Raw genomic sequence first — 13,257 nt, 5'->3', positions numbered from 1 at the left:
GGAAACTGGCAGTTTTACCCAGGCTGGAAAACCACTCTGACATGAAGGAAACTTGTATTGTGGGCCTGGTCTAGGAATGATTCTGGCTTGATAAAAGGAATTAAACCCGTTATAATCAGCTATTTCAAGGATAAGTCATGGCCATGCATTAAGCAATGCCCTTTGTCTACAATTCAAACTGAAGGACTCCAGTCACTAACTGAAGACTTAGAGAAATAAGGACTTACCAAAAAGAGGCAGTGCCCATGCAGTACCTGATTTTACTGGTAAGAAAAGAAGGAAAATTAGATAACATTCACCTGTATATTGGCTTTATCCAAATTTAAGCATTCCTGTGATTCATCTACTATGTTTTCTAACCATTTGAAGGAAATTTAAAGTTGTTTATTCCACCAAAGGGTCCACCTTAATTCAATATGCCTTTCCAGACTTCAGTCTGTAGTTGGGTCCTCAATAATTTTGACTCCTGTATTCTTCACACTTGAGAATCAAGCATCCTCCTGACTCATATGATGGAAATGCGTATTTGCACCTCATAAAAAGATAAGAATATATATGTATTTGTTTACATACTAAATCATCAATCTCTCTCAGTTTGGAATGACTTTAATAGAAACATTAAACAAAAAGAAAAATAAGGAACTGAACAAATTGCAAGGATACTAGACCAGAAAGACTTTTTGCATCTTCTAAATGGGACTAGAAAAGAGTACACACATTTCACAGTAGCACATAGAACTTTTACAAAAATTGATCATGTAAATTTAGGGCACAGAGATATTACAAACAAATGTAAAAACACAGAAATAGTTAATAAATTCTTTACAAACCATAATCTTTTTTTCTGATGACACACTTTTGACTGTATTAGAAGCATCTGACACAGCCATTCAATCATTTCTCCCCTAACATAAGCATAGAGCCAGAATGAGATGATTTAATTATTTAGAGAAGAATCAATTAAAGATTATTTGAGCTACAAAACTTAACCTTCTGCCCTGTGTCAATAGGCTGTTTCATTATCACCAATAAGCTATTTGTTACTGGGAAAGAAACCTCTCTGTATCAGAGGTGCTCTTTCATTTTCCAAAGAATGCTACAGGATCCAGTATGTAAGACCCTATTTGATAGTTCTGCTTAGTTTTTGTAGCAAATATAAAAGGCGGACTCATTCAGAGATGAATGGGCATTTCATCTGTTGCCGTAGAACTACACTTTAGAGGGGGCACCTAGAATAATGGCAAATTGAGTGATTTTTGGAAGTTAAAAGTCAGAAAATATTTGATTGTGAATGTAGTCTCACTAAGTCTAGACAGAGGAACTACCACTAGATGCACACCAAAAGGTGAGCTAAAAAGGCAGAGAAATAGAGCAGCACACAAGGCAATGCCAGTTGCCTATTAATCTGGAAACTCTGATTCTCAATCAGGTTAATGAACCTGCCCAAAGTCAGTTAGTCAACAAGTATTAAGTGCCTTCTACATTCTAGGCACTATGCTAAGTGCTGGGGATACAAAAGAAGGCAAAAGACAATCTCTGCTCTCAAGTAGTTCATAGACTAATGAAGAAGACAATATGCAAACAACTATGCACAAACAAGTCACATACAAGATAAGTTAGAATTAACCCACAGAGTAAAGTCACTAGTATTAAGGGGGTTTGGGACAGGCTTCATGTAGAAGGTGACATTTTAGGTAGGACTTGAAAGAAGTCAGGGAAGCTGGTCAGTGGAAATGCAGAGGAAAAGAATTCCAGGTATGGTGAAAATGCACAGTCTGGAGAGATGGAGTTTCTTGATTAAGGAACATCAAGGAAGCCAATAGCACTGAATCACAGAGTACACAGTCTGGGAGCAAAGGGAGGTGCAAGGTTATGAAGAGCTTTGAATGCCAAACAGGCTTTTCTACTTCTTCCTGAAAGTGACTACAGTTCAATGGACTTTACTGAAGACAGAAATATCTTCCCTCATTACTCAATCTATATTACATTTGCAAGAGTCCCAAGGATAGATAGCTTCTCTCTGAAATTAAGGACTCATGTAAATACTTAGAGACTGTAATTTTCTTCAAGATGTCTTCCAATTTTTTTAATGTTCCTGGTTACCATTCCAGTTAGAATGGAGCAAGGTCAGATGATTTCTGAGGCCACCAACAGCTTATGACAAATAATGTGAATGGACCTGAGGGTCTGCCATCACCTTGTACAAATGGTACAATGGAAGATTCCTTAACTTCACCATCCCGGGTAACAGCAAAATGGTAACACACAGGAAAACTTTGGGATCTCACTAGAGCAACTTATACATTCCTACCAGGCTCTCAGTTTGTCTAATAAAAACTAGAAATTCCAATAAATAAATACAGGTTAACACGTAGCAGGTCACCCCACTCACACCTAAACAAACTTATTTCTTCTCAAGTTCTTTTATTTCTCTCTAAATGATGCCTACACACAAGTATTTTAATGACTGTTTTGATTCCATTCCATAACTACAGCTTTTGCAAGCCCAGCTCTCAAGGAATCCTTGAAGTCAGCACTCTTACTCAATTCCTTTTGCCTTCAGTTCCTGCTTGACGCGCTGCAGATAGTTGGGATCAGGGTAACCAAAGTTTTCTGGCCCACCAAATTGGAGAGTTTTGTGGTGAATATCATTCCAAGTGATCACATCCTTGACTCCTGATGTCCGAGACTGTCCTACAGTGAAAATCAGCCTTTGGTCAAAAGCTCTTCTGAGCAGATTCAAAACCTGCCGTCCTTCTTCATTATTTGGCAAGTATGCCACCCGTCTTGTTCCTTCATAGCGTTTTCCCGGGTTGGGATGTTCTTCTGTCTGTATGCCTGCCCGCATGTCATAATGAATCACAATAGTGCCATAGGAATTATAACCTGGAAGTGAAGATGTTCTGTAAGAGGTTGTCATTGTTCCATCTGGCTGATTCCCTTTCAAGACACCATAGGAAGTCTGGCACACAGGACACACTGGCTTATGTTTCATGGCCTCTCTGATACAAGGGCCACAGAACCCATGCTTGCACTTTGGGAGGACTTCTTTGTGTTGAATGCGTTCCATACAGATGACACACTCCTCCTTCTCTTCTTCCTTCTCCTCTTTCTGTTTTCCTAAATTCCCATAGTTAGATATTCCCTTGAATTCAGGCAAAGCCATCTTGAAATCTTCACCCATTCTGTCTAAAGGGGATCTGTGGTCTCTATTCCAATTCCATCCAAAGGAGAGAGGTGGCCCTTGTCTCTGCTGGGCAGGACTTTCAATACTAAAGTATCTTGTGACATATTTCCTTGCTTCTGCAATGTACTTTGGTAAACCAGTTAATGTCAGTTCTTGTACATTCCACTCCAAGTTTACATTGGGGTGCTTTCTTTCAAAATCTTCAAAGAATGTCTTTTCTGGCCAACAATTTCTATCTTGGTTTAATGGTTTCAGGATAACTACCTCCTTCACAATCTGCGGTAAGAGTATCTGAACAACATCAGTGAAATCTTCATAAGCATGTGCAGAGAGGTCTACGCTGTTGTCTTTTGGTTTAAATGCAATGAGGGTTTTCTGAGTTTGGGGTATAGTCAGCAATTCCACTGCAGTGTCATATTTTTTCTCTATTTCTCTGATTTCCTGGTACAGAAGACGCACATGAGCTGTATCAACCTCAATTTCATTTTTCCTCATGTTTTGAGAAGCCATCATTTCCTGAGGTTGTTTGCGGGAGAAGTTGGCTTCAATGAAATGTTGAGCTCCTAGGATATCCTGTGGGCTTCCCCAGAGGATTAAGACTTTTCCCTCAGCTTTGATATGGAGGTTTTGAAACATTTCACTCAGTGTTTTTTGGACGTCGAGTGCCAGCTTATTATCTGTGAAATGAACATCCTGACGGGTCACGTTCTGTATTTCCCTCTGAAATGCTCTGATAAAAGCTTCCTGGGCTGCTTTTCTGTCCTCTAACTTACTTGTCTCAAAGTCTAGACATACATTGCCTGTAGGATATGCCAAATTACTTATGATACGTACTTGATGCTCACTTTCTATTCTGTCCAGAGTTTCAGCAAAGAAATATTTGAAATATTCATACAGATGAGAAGGAACTGAGATAAGGTCTGACTCTTCTTCTGTCATGTGTTTGGGGTTTGAGTGAAGAATAGGATTGTCATAATCATTTGGCATTTGCTCAATTTCTCTTGCTGAGGCTGAGTAGGAAAAATTGTCTTTTTGGTCATTTCCCAGGACAGTGTCACTTAAGAATCGGTGAACTTTTTCAATATCTTCGTAGTTACCAATCACTTTCTCAGGTCCATCATGGCCTCTCTCTATTCTGAGATTTGGGCAGAGGTTAATAATTTTCTCCCTTTGCTCTTTGGAAAGCTTGAAGTTCAGCTGAGCTTCCACATAGAGAAATACCTTTCGAGTGAAGGAATTAGAGGAGCTAGCAGCACCTCCTGCATCTGGGTTCTTCCCATCTGGAGATTCTTTTGGGCGGGCCTGAGTCTGAGAGGAAAGCTGGCTTATCTCCAAAGTGTTGTTCTCATCTGGGTCTTCATTTGTTTCTATGTAGACTTTCACATGTAATGTATCACTGACTGCCACAACATGATCTCTCCTTGCTATCACACCTTCCTTGGCTTGTCTTTTATAAAACTCTACCCAGAAAGTGCCTTCAGTGGGACCATCTTTGACCTTGCACTTGCCTCCCCCAGACCTCCATGGGTTCTGGAAATACTTTTGCAGCTTCCTCTCTATTCTAGGATAGCTCTCAGACACCCGGATCAGGACCCGGTACAGTGGGCTGTGGAGAGTGCTGCCAGTTGCCATCAGGGCAGGGTAGGGACTTGTGAGTGGAGGATCCATGGCTGTGATGCTTTTTCACTAGGCTCTGGAGAGGAAAACTGGGGAGCAGAGAGAGTATATGAAAGGGTTCTGTCAGCTCCCTATCCCCACTTCTCTGCCCAGACCATAACTTAATAAAAATAATTGGTTCAGACAGCACAAACATAAGACAGAGAACAAAATGGCAACTTCAAAATGAAATTTTAAATAATGACAAATTCAAATAATTTTTTAAAATACAAGCAATCATTTGAAAGACTAATGATAAGGAGGATGATGGTGAAACAATATACAAAAATATCTGGATGCAGATAAAGCATTCTTAAGGAAAGAAAAAAAATGTATCCTTACAAATGTATATTAACAACATAGAAAATAAGAGGAATAATGAACTGAATATTTATTGAAAAATTAGAAAGTCAACAAATAAAGAAGCTTAAGGAAAGTACAAAGTTATTAAAAAACAGAGGAGAAACAGATAAAATGAAGGCAGAAATACTTCAAGGAAATGATATCTAAAACCAAGGGCTGGTTCTTTGAAAAAAAAAAACTAATGAAACTGACAAACTTTTACCTAATCTGATTAAAAAAGGAGAAAATCAAATCAATAAAATAGTAAATGAATAAAGTGAAAAAGCAATAATACCAGAAAGAATAATCAGTATATTGTGGATAACATGAAACAAAAACATCATAAGACATGCCTTGCAACTGGATTTATTAAAGAAAAAGGTACATGCATATGGCAAATTCCTATACCAAGGAGCCTAGAAGTACAGGGAAATCCTTGATATTTAAGTTAGAGGGAAAAGGGGAAGTAATAGGGGAGGAGAAAAGGACTAATCCCTTCCCAAAGGGAAGAAAAATAGAAATCTTTAAGTAAAATGTCAAAAGCAGCATTCTTTTCCCTTGGAAACCGCTAGACTGTGAAAATATGATGGTCTGCTACAGAAACTATTTTTCAGTCTGATGTAGACTAACTGGTGTCTGTCTTGACTCCCAATGACACACTGGGAGTCCAGCTTGGGGTGCAAGCAATAAATTGTGTCAGCTAAGGGTGAACTTCATCCTTGATATATTCGGGGCCTCTCACATACTCCAGGTCCAGTGTTTCTGGAAAATATGGCAACTGAAAAAGACAAGTTTAGGGGACCCTCTAACATTCCCCCTCCTGCCATCATAGGTCAAAGGTGACCCTGGATATGCCAAAAACCACAGAGAGTGCAATTGGTAAAACATTCCCAGAGATGCTACCCAGAAAGGGTCTCTGAAAGCAAGAGAAAAAAACACTTCACAAGGAGAATAGTTAACAGATAGAAAGCTAACAAGATACCTTGGGCACTTTTATGTCTTTCAACCAATACAGGATAGTTCCAATTAGAAAGTGAGATCAGAACCACAAACAAAAGCACAGTACAAGTCATAGTAAGAATGTGCAAAATCAAAGATTAATCCAGGGGGGAAAATAATGAAACATCAAGAAAAAGTATACAGATACAGAAAATAAAAGCCAAACGGGTACAATAATGGATATCAATATTAAAAAAGAAACATTAAGTCACCCTGCAACTTAGTAACCATTTCCAATATCCATTCAACTACTAATTTCTTCTTGGATCTCAGCTGTCCCACACAGTCATCCTATCCTTGGCACATCTCTTTCTCAGGAAGTCTGGAAAATATCATGTCCTCAGGGGAACCACTTCAATGGACTTTCTTCTGTTTCCAAGTTAATTGTAAGACTCCTTAGACGTTTTTGCCAAAGTTTTTTGATGAAACAGATCTCAACACAAGATTTCCATACTAGTCACAAAGTTTACTTCTCTAATAACTAGTACATGTGATAGAAACCAGCTGACTCCTCATGATTCTAATATAATCAATAACAGAGCTATAAGGGGAACCTCAAATTAGAAGCCCTTGGTTCACCTGAAGCTTCAGGGAATTTAGGTTATAAATATCCTATGCTCTTTATATCTTTATCCAAACTCTGTACCTGACATAAACATTGTTAACAGTAAACTAAAGGATTACTGTTAAATTGATAAAAGTAAAACATTGGACATTAAATATTTTAAATACCACAGAAGGCAAAACTCTTAAAACCTTCCAAATTACATATATATTTGTTTGATTGTGTTATTTTCTCAACAATTTTATTCACTTTTTAATATAGAACTCCAAATTTAAATACCACTTAATTCAGGTCCAAATCAATTCAATTCAATTATTCAATTCCTCCCCCCAAGGAGAAACAGAGACAGATAAGGAATTTAATCTACAAGTAAAAATATATACTAAAGAATATTTTTATAAGAAGATGACCTATGATACACAAATGAATTTACATAAAAGTTACCAAGTTAACTTCAACTGTATCAAAAGACTTGGGATGGCATGTAAAGATACACTTAAGTAATCAGTTTCAGAACAGTGTATATCAAGTAAGTTATTGATAATAAAACATGTTTGTACCACAGAAAACAAGTGTTATTTCCACATTTAATAAGAATCTCAAATAAAATTGACTTTTCCATTTGTGTAATACAAAATATTCCATAAGTTACTCTCCTCTAAGAGAACTGAATGCAATAAGTCATTTCTTCAAAACAAACTGAAGATGTTTCTGATTTCATTTTAATTATTAATAGAATAATAGTATGGTCCCATAAACTGTTGCATCAATACCCAATTATTCTTACAACATTTGGAAACATATAAAGACTTTATTTTATACAGAAATATATATATATATATCTAGTAAGAGGCAGATGAATACGCCAAATACTAAGTTGTTCAGGATATAGAAAGGACTGTAATTCCAGGCTGAATAGCTCAGATCTTATAAACATGCATTTTATTATAGTAGCAAATATATGTTCCAGCCTTAGTCTATGGGATAATGATTAACATTGTGTGTGTATCTTCATTTCACAAGCTTCTTTTACCTTTGTGTAATTATTACCATAACAGTCAGAAAGAAGGGGCTATTTCATGGACTGAATCTTACATATGGCAATGTAAGTATTAGCAGGCAGATGACAAGCCCAAGTACTAGCTTACTTCTTTGTGATATGGACTGACTACACATTTGGACTGAAAAGAGTAGGATCTTAGATACTTGCATTGTGTTCATACCTTCTAGTGACCACTTGCTCTGATTATAGAAATTTGCTATAAAAGGAAAAACATGGATATGATGCTAACAGCATTGTAAGTGGTCCTTGATGATTCAACACTTAATTGACAGGAAAAAAGCATCCTTACCTCTGTTTCACATTAGGTAAGAGTCAAGAGCTGATAACCAATCATGGAGTAACAATTCCACCTAATAGCCAGGTCTGAAACATTCCTGTTCGAAAGGAAGTATTACAATGGACAAACTGAGCCAGAATGATCCTACCTTAGGCTATGCCAAGCTTGTCCTTTTGGTTTTTTCCCAGATACAGATCTCCACTTATAAAAGTTCAGGATCACATTCCCTCTGAATAGTTTGTGGCATTTCTCTCAAATACTGGATTACTGACTTAATGACCCATCAGACAATTATACCTAAATTCAAAACTCAAAACAATATCACTTACAGTCTCAAGAGCTTTTTTCTCAAATGATAAGTCTCACTAATCACAGATTTAGGCTAAATGCAGTTATTTTTACTTTCATGAAGTTGCAATAAACAAAAAAAAAACAAGTTTACCAGGATTCACACATACATAATAGAATTCACTTTAAAATTTTTCACTTCTTTTTCTTTTCTTCATCTTGAGCTTACACACATGCTAGTGTACGAATCTATCATTAGAAATCACTTCTATATTATACGCAATCCTATAAATTCTCAGTAAGCCAGTTTCATTGGAACTCCATAATCCATAATTAGCTCTCTTCCCAGGGCTAATGACCTTGCCCACACAGATGGTTTCCAGGAGCATGGCAAGTTTAAAATATGAGAGGAGTCAACAAGGTCTTTTCTTTGTATAATTTCTCACACAGGAATTAATTACCTATTTTCCCTTTTAAAATACCAATGTAAATACCTGATACATTTTAACATTATGACAATAATCCCAAATAACAATCCTACAATTTTCAGAAGTGGTAGCCAAATAGTTTTAGCTGTAAATTCCTCTTAACTATAGGCAAAGATGGAAATTTACTGCTTCCTAAGTTGCAGTTACAAAACATTATAAAACTAGGGTAGCAGGGCTGATAAAATAACATTTATCAAACAATTTTTTCACCTTCTTTTAGTTGTTCAGTTCATACTCTAATGACATTCAAGTTATAAAAAAAATTTGTTCTTTTAACAACAAAACTGATACAACAGGTTACCAATTTTACAATATAAGAAAATTTAGAAACATAACAATTCCATAAACAATAATAAGTATTTGAGACTATTAACAATCAGGTGACCTCAATTCAGCTGCATACATTTACTAATTACCTTACATAAAAAAATCATTTTATCACTATTAGCATTATATGCTGATCACATCTAAAACCTGTATAAAGTCATCATATATGAAGCAACTACATCTAATTAAAGAAATAACAATAACAGCATTCATATATTGCTTACCCTACGCCAGGCATTGTGTCAAGTGCTTTACAATCATGTGATCTTCACAACAATCCTGGGAGGTGGGTGCTGTTATTATCCCCTTACAGATTAGTAAACTGAGGTAAATAGACATGAGGTACCTTTCTTCAAGTCACTCAGTTAACACAATTTCAGATCCATGCATTTCCCCCATTTGTCTTAATGTCAAATATTATAATAAATTCTAATGCATCAAAAACATATTAGAAGAGACACATTTTAAATAAGACCAGAATAAATTCACACAGGGATCTATCTTCCAAATGGTAATGAATCTCAATTCATAATTTTAATTATGTATTATATTTTACACAAGGGCTAGTTATTCCAAGCATTTCATATTACAGGGTCCACTATTTCTATCCAATCTACAGCCAAAGTCCATAAAAGTGGCAGTGTGATATTAGGTTTTCATCTACCCCAATAATCACATTTGAAAGCACATTTTAATTTATTTCAAATCTAGGTTCTACAATTTCAAAAATAACACACTGCTGGGGGGGGGGGGCAGGTAGCACAGCGAGTAAGAGCAATGGCCCCAGTGTCGGGATGACCTGGGGATCAAATCCAGGCTCAGTTACTTGGCACTGCACCCAGAAATAACTGGCCATGTAACCTTGAGCAAGTTGCTTAACCCTGATTGCTTAAAAAATAAAATAACACACTGCTTATAAATCTACTCCTAGCTCTCTATAACTATTTTCTATATACTTCCAAATAAAATAGCAACTGTTTATTACTAAAGCTCCCAATAGGAAAAGTACCTGAAGTTTCAAACAACTTTCCCTCTTAAACAAAAGCCAAAACTTTTTCAACCCTTTTCTGTCAACATACTCAAAACCTTGTTAACATGCTTAAACCTTCTGAAGCTGGCATGAGGGAATTCAGAGCAACTGTTTGGAGACAGGATATGTCCCCAAACTTTCTTATCTACCTTCCAGATTTTCCCTCCAGCCTTGATTTCTCCTTCCAAATCTTCCAAAACAATTACTCATACTACACAACTTTCCTTTACTCAAATCCTACATTTCAACCACATTCCAACCTATTTTCATTCCACTGAATATTTCCTTTTATAATTTTAGCACATGTTGTTGTTAAACCCAATGTCTTAGGAAATCCTTATTTTCCCAGCTGTAGAGGGTGGTGGAAAGAACTTGGTCACAGTTCATAAATGTGAAGGAAGAAAACAGAATCTTGCTAAAAACCTAGATTAGCTAACAAGACTCAGAGAGAGAGAGAGAGAGAGAGCTTTACTAGCAAAGCTTTTCCTTCTAAACTCTGTGAACACAATTACAGATTTTGAGAAACAAATAAACACAGACACAGGAAATATAGACATAAAATGTTACTTTTTGCCTGCTTTGCTATGTATCTGCAGAGGGGCCATGCTATTTATCACATGCAAATATATACAGTCTAAGAAATTGTTACCCTTTTAATATTGTTCCTGTCTTACTTCTTACATATTCTGACCTGACACTTCCTTTATCAATCATATCTCAAATAATTTTTGCTCTGCTGAGTTTTTTCTCCTCTCCCTCTTTCCTGTCTCCCTGATGAGTGCAGTCAGAAAAGGAGGGAGGGAGAAAGAAAGAATAACTTTCTCTGTTCTTTATCCTATATACAGAGCACAATTGCCATTCTGGGGTCTCACTTAACAGCACTGAAAGTTCTTGTCTTTGCCTAGGCTATAAACCTAGGAATTAAGTTTAAAATGTGCATGTGTCTAGAATTTTAAGTATCTTAACCTTTTCACCAACTACCTGCAGGTTTTCAGGGCCATATAGTTATATCATTTGGCCCACAGCAGTCCCTTTGGGGAAAGGGATAAAGCCATCTTTGGACACTTTATTACCCATGGGGAATGAACACACACACACATACAGACAGACAAAATCAACAAAAAAAAGTCAAAAATTTTAAAATTTTAATTCATACCAGTATATTCAATTATTTTTGCTTTTTGCTTTTTTTTTGGAGGGGGGAAGGTAGGGCAATTGGGGTTAAGTGACTTGCCCAAAGTCACACAGCTAGTTTTTGTGTTAAGTGTCTGAGGCCAGATATGAACTTAGGTCCTCCTGACTCCAGGGCCAGTGCTCTATTCACTGTGCCACCTAACCACCCCTATTCTATTATTTTTCAGTCATTTAATAAAACATACCAGGGCTCACTGGAGCGTTCTTTGACTGCACCTTGGCCGAGCCACCCAGCCCTCCTCAGCCACTCCTCAGTCTAGCAACACCTGGAAACAAAGACACAGCTCTCTTGAGCCAAGTCTTCCAGCCAGCAACAACCAAAATCTAAAGTGCAGTAGCCCAATCCTGTCCTAGCTAAAATTACCATTATCATCAGCCAGCCAAATTATTAAGATTGGATATTTAAATTTGCTTCAGTTGGAATATCATTCAAAAAACAAAAAGCTTTACCTTTCACCCCTCAACCATGGACAACCCGATTTAATTTGTAATAGGGAACTCAATCAAAAGAGACAGAAGTCTAAGATATGAGTGGAGAAGTGAAATTTGCCAAACTAGAGATCTGATATAGGTAGGGCACAAAGGGTCCAGATATTGGTACCCAGTTCTGCATCTGAAGCCTCCGGGCAGTCTGAGTCACTTTCTCTCATAATATCCCAGAACTACACACTTTACTGTTAACTAATATGACAAGTATATGAAAAATTATTTGCAACTGGATTTATTACAAGAGAAAAGGCACATGCATGTGGAATCCAAGACAATTCTGAAGAACCTATGATGAAAAATGCTATCTATCTGCAGAGAAAAAACTGTGGAATCTGAATGCAGATTGAAGTATTTTTTTACTATATTTTTTGTGGGTTTTTCTTTTTGGTCCATGTTTTCTTTCATAACATGACTAATACAAAATTATGTTTTACATGACTACATGTAAATAACCTTTATCAAATTACTTGCCTACTCAATTATGTGGCAGGTGAAGAACGGAAGAAAAAAATTTGAAATTCAAAATTGTAAAAAATATAAAGATTAAAACTGTTTTTATATGCAATTGAGAAAAAATATTAAAATAAAAAAGAAAATCTATAGCATCCCTTAAATTATAATTAACAGCTTCTTAAAGGGGAAAAATGCCATCAGATGATTTAAAGGATCAGTCAATTCATTCCATAAATAACAATAGTCTATTTTGGTTTTTATCTGCTAAGACTATTTTTAAATCTTTCGGCTTATGATAATTCAATTCACCAGCTATATTTTTCTCTGTTTTAAACCAGATATTATAAAACCATGAGTGTGTGTGTGTGTTGTGTGTGTGTGTGAGCACAATTCCTGCCTCAGTTGGGAGTTCTCCCTTATGCCATACTTCGAGGAGCTTCTCCCCAAGGAGTTTCCTTTGGCACATTATTTTTATGCACGCTGTCTCTCTCTCTACATTTATATATAATTCTTATAAATATGATCAATGAAATATATAAATATAATACATTATGAATATAAACATATAAATATGGTATATAAATATGACCAACAAAAATCTGCGAGACACACACACGTACTCACACACACAGATAATGAATGTGAGGTCTTCCCACTAGCTCTTAATTTGAGGCTTCATTAACAACCTCTGGATTTTACTGCTCTTTATTGGGTAAAGTACTGCTTGTGGGAGAAGTTTAAAATATTTTTTTACTGGCCTTATTTGCAAGCTGGGGTTGGGGGGGGGTGGAGATGGATATTTATAGAGACAGTCTTCAAAAAATCCCCTGGCTAAGGTTGTAATCATTTCAGGAAACCCTCCTGAGGGGCTACATAACTTTGCTGGACAGCCTTGCCAC

The 13,257-nt window shown here is 36.5% G+C and overlaps 1 pseudogene; it reads right to left on the bottom strand.

Annotated features, from left to right (window-relative positions):
* Window positions 1-603: 603 nt before the first annotated feature.
* Window positions 604-5,066, bottom strand: LOC138173614 (E3 ubiquitin-protein ligase DTX3L pseudogene; annotated as a pseudogene).
* Window positions 5,067-13,257: the final 8,191 nt, after the last annotated feature.

Source organism: Petaurus breviceps, unplaced genomic scaffold (genome assembly GCF_028583685.1).
Source record: "Petaurus breviceps papuanus isolate PSGF00001 unplaced genomic scaffold, PetGlider_PUasm1.0 611, whole genome shotgun sequence".
NCBI lineage: Eukaryota > Metazoa > Chordata > Mammalia > Diprotodontia > Petauridae > Petaurus > Petaurus breviceps.
The sequence above is the reverse complement of the archived record's forward strand: the minus strand, read 5'-3'. Positions and strand labels throughout refer to the sequence as shown.